This window comes from Montipora capricornis, chromosome 13 (assembly GCF_036669925.1).
Source record: "Montipora capricornis isolate CH-2021 chromosome 13, ASM3666992v2, whole genome shotgun sequence".
In the NCBI taxonomy this organism is placed as follows: Eukaryota; Metazoa; Cnidaria; class Anthozoa; order Scleractinia; family Acroporidae; genus Montipora; species Montipora capricornis.
In genome coordinates this window covers 8,345,578-8,350,577 of record NC_090895.1, presented here as the reverse complement: position 1 = coordinate 8,350,577, position 5,000 = coordinate 8,345,578, and positions in this window count along the sequence as shown.

Sequence of the window (5,000 nt, the reverse complement as noted above, 5' to 3'; positions counted from 1 at the left end):
CTGTCATCTTTTCGCTCGACTTTTATATTTTTCACAGGCTCCGGAATATCTATGAAGATTAAAATACATAAAAGCACGCTCTTTTATTATGCGCAAAAACATACTATGCTGTGGTTGCCTGGTTGGGTTTTAAGAAAAATATAATCAACAAAACCTCCCACGCAGAAAATTATACATATACAACACAGCGCAAAGGACGCATTTTTATGGGTCAAAAAATCAAGATCCAACCACCTTCTCTGTGCTTCCCCTCTGACCTCTAGAAACCTCTTCATCATTTTCAAAGCTTTTATGTTAATTTACTTATTTCAAACTCTATTGGGTAATACACACTAAAATGGAATAAGGAAAGTAAAAATGGATGCCCAAAATGGAAAAGTACAAATGGGACGCTCAGACCCACCCAAGGTGCCCACCCATGGGAAAGAAAGAAATGAAAATATATATAATAAAAAATCTAAAAACTAAGAAAAAAGAGCTAAGAAAACTGGCAAAGTGCTTTAAAGTACATTGTATCACGACAAAATTGGAAGACGTGCAACTCCTTATGGAAAAATCAGTATAGAAGTTCTGCGTACCTCCTAAAACATTAAGTTGTCTGATGTTTTGTCCTTCTCGCAAACTTTCACCGAAACTATTCTTGGCGGTAACCACAAACTCATACATCTTGTTTTTCTCCAATGAAACAACCACTTGACGCCTTGATATGTCCTTAATTACCCGTATTTTGATCCATTCCCCTTTTATATCACCCTTTTTTACATCTCGTTGGTACACTGTGTACAGAGTTATGGATGCTCCATTGTTCTGTGGCTCATTCCATTTTATTGTCACATTCTTACTTTTTGTTACAGCTGGCAAATCTATAATTTCAGCAGTAGCTGGAGCACCTAAAAATCAAACATGGTGATAAAAGCATTCATCGCATGACAAACACTGTGCTTAAAAGTCTGAGTCTCCTGTGTAGAATGCAAATGCTGATATCTCCACATCAACCCAAATGAAGGGTTACCTGAACAGTTGATTCTCTCATGAGATTTAAGTTAGCTGTACAATCCCTTGTTACAGCTAACGGTTTCTGCTTCTTTAGGAAACAACAGAAAATCTATCACGTCTTACTGTTTCAGATAAAAACAGCAATAAAATGCTCCCATACATGTAATTGACAAGTCGTTTTAAAGTCAGCAATTCTCCTGTATGACATCAATGATTTGTCATTGTAACTGTCATTGATACAGCAACTTTGCAAACAGAAATAGTAGAGAAACCATTACCCCAACTCCACCAAAGCACTGTAGCTTATATATCTAAAAAGTAAAATTCAATCAAAACACATACTGCATATATTCTATATACAAGGCTAAAAGTTAAAAAAATTAAAATATTCAAACCAAACGTTTTCGGCTGTTTGCCATCATCAGGGTTCTCCTTAACCAAGTTAGCTCAAGCATTCCTGTTTGCCAACATGAAGATTTTCAAACATTTCCTCCGTGTTCATTCTTACCTCTTCCACCAAAACATTTTCAGCACTTCTGACTACACTTACAAAGTCTTACATAAACTAGCATTAGATCCTGACTTGGTGGTCCTCTCTGGCGATAAAGATTCATCTGTCGTCATTATACAACGCGCCGACTACGTCAACAAACTTGAAACTATGATCGAAGCAGGCATCACTAACGGGAAATACATGGTGACTGAGGACAACACACTAAAAGACCTCAAATCTTTTCAAGATTTTCTGACCCGAAACTTCAAGTCATCTCTGACACTGAATAAGGTCAAACCGACATCAAACCAGCCTGCTTTCCTATATGGGACTGCCAAAACCCACAAATTCCAGAACTATGAGCTAATAACGAAGGATAATCTGAAACTTTGACCGATTGTCAGCATTTGTGGAACCTTTTATTACGAAACCGCCAAGTTCCTAGCCTCTTACCTACTTCCTCTCACTGAGAACGAATACAGCATCAAAACTACCACCGATTTCGCTGAGCGTCTAAGTAACAGAACTGTTGATGATGATGAAGTATTGGTCTCATATGATGTGTCCTCTCTCTTTACTGAAGTTCCGCTTGATGAAACCATTGACCACATCATTCATGAAATTTACACCAACAACAAGCTACCACAACTCAGCTCAAAGTTACTCTTCAGACGCCTGCTCTGCAATGTCACCAAGAACACAGTTTTCAGTTTTAATGGCAAGCTATATAAACAAATCGATGGATGCGGCATGGGCAACCCACTATCTCCAGTCCTTGCAAACATTTTCATGGCTAAATTAGAAGCTGACGTAGTCCGACCTTTCACGCCGCCATTTTATGATCGGTATGTTGATGATTGTTTTTCTAAGAAGAAAAAGAACGAGCCTGATGCTCTATTCGAACGACTAAATCGCTACCACCCTAACATTGTTTTCACTGTCGAGGAAAACCCCGACCATTTTCTCGATACTGCCTTTAGTTATACCAACAAGTTCAATTGCAGCGTCTTCAAGAAACCGGGGAAACTACCAACACATTGGAAATCTGAGGTCCCTACCAAGTGGAAAAGGAATTGCATCACTAGCGCACTCCACAGAGCCAAACGCATCTCTACCGATTTTGACAAGGACATAAAAACTCTAGAAACTTCTTTCATCGATGCAGGTTATCCGAAACGTTTTATTTCACATACAATCAACAACTTTCTAAACGACTCGCCCCAAGATGACAACATCATTCCGAATTTTCTCTTCGAAGAACGAAAGAAAGTTTTTATCAAGCTCCCTTTTTGCGGTAAAAACGAAAAACTCCGGAAAATGTTTATTGAAAAACTCATCAAGTTCACTAATTTCAATTTCATTTTTATAATTCTGTGGCAAACAAGGCAAATCAAAACCCTCTTTAACAACAAAGACAAAAACACTCACAGATCCAAAGTTGTTTACAAAGTTGATTGTTCTTGTGGCGTTGATTACATTGGCGAGACTGTACGAAACCTAGCAGTACGAATTGCGGAGCATTCAAATCCTGCTCACACCTCTGAACCTGCCAAACACCTGCGGGAAAACCCATCACATGCTTTCACTTGGCGTGTTCTCTCCTCGGCACAGACTTTTCACAAGCGTAGGATCGTCCAGGGGCTAATGATCCAACAATTACGCCCCAGTTTGAACAAACAAGTCATTTCTTATGTCTCCAAACGTTTCCTTTTGGGAATTACATAAGATATAAATGTACGCGCGGACGGTCACCTCTTTTTAACCCTGATAATGGCAAACAGCTGAAAACGTTTGGTTTGAATATTTTAATTTTTTTAAACTTTTAGCCTTGTATATAGAATATATTTTACTGAGCGAACATTATGGACATCATTTTACACACTGCATCTTAATGCAGTATCACTAATGTAAGGCAAGATTTCTCACCTTGATACTTAGTCATCAAGTTCTTTTCATCTGGCATTCCTTCAAAAACCTTATTTAGGGCATAGACCCTCAAAGTGTAGTTCGTGCTTTTGGTCAAACCTTTATCCACAAAGTACTGAAGCTTGTCAGAGGTTGTGGTTCTATATATTATCACTTTTCCATCCTGGAGAACTATTACACGATATCCTGTGATATTACTCCCTCCATTATCAATTGGTGGAGTCCATTTTACCCACAATGATTCAACCTGAATGTCTTTATCCTGTGTCGTGATGGTCGGTGCATCGGGTGGCCCTTCACATAATTAAAATGTACATAATAACATTGTTATATGCAGTATTGACGAAATGGATAAATGATCCTCGCAATCATCTGGACAACTTAAGCCACTATTTCTTACAGCAGACACCTGAAAAATTCAGGTGGCTCCAACGGGATTCGAACCTATGCCGTCCGAGATGCTGGTGCAACGCTCTATCAACTGAGCTATATAATTGTGAAGCCACACAGTTGGGAGCAGGTCAATTGTTGAGCTCATTTGTTCCCGTGAAGGACTCAACCATTTTTAGTTATTACAAGGTTACAAAAATGAAAAACGCATATCAACAACAACAACAATAATGATGATGATGATGATGATGATGATGATGATGATGATGATGATGATGATAATAATAATAATGAATTTTGAGACAACCACAAAACATTTGAGTTTATAATACATGTTTTGACACACAACTCAGGCTCCCATTCATATGGTTCACCATTGGTCAAAAGAGATTGATGGAAATGGCGCCACTGTAAGAACTGTACTCTTCGACTATCGTATAGCCTTTGACTTGATAGATCAAAATATACTTGTACATAAACTTACTAAGCTCGACTTGCCAAATAGTGTCATAAATTGGATAAATTGAGTGATCGCTTACAACGAATTAAGCTGGCAGATGAGTGCTACTCGGAGTGGGGCTCTGTCCCCTCTGGAGTGCCGCAAGGAACCAAGCTCGGGCCTTGGTTGTTCCTGATCCTAATTAATGACCTCAATCTTGCCGCGCCGTGTAGCGATCAAAACGCGCCTAGCATTTGGAAATATGTCGATGACACGACGGTCTCGGAAGTTGTAATCAAAGGCAGAGAAAGTAAAGTACAGCAAATTCTTGATCAAGTCGTTCACTGGTCGTCCGAGAACAAAATGAAGCTCAATAGCGATAAATGTAAGGAGTTTAGGATTTCGTTTGCCAGAAATCAGACGGAGTTTTCTCCAGTCATTGTCAATGGTAAAGGCTTGAGGTTGTCCAGCATGCAAAATTACTCAGCGTAACAATTTCAAGCGATTTATCGTGTAATCAACACATAAGTAATGTTGTTAAAAAGGCCTCAAAGCGACTTTATTTTTTGGTTCAGCTAAAGCGTGCAAAGGTGGCCTTTAAAGATCTCGTGCTTTTCTACGTGGCCTGTATTAGATCTATATTAACGTACGCGACTCCTGTTTCCTATTATGCATTACATATATATTTGCAGCAGGAGTTAGAGCGCTTTCAAAAAAGAGCTTTTTCGATTATAAGCTCAGGCCAAGAATACCACG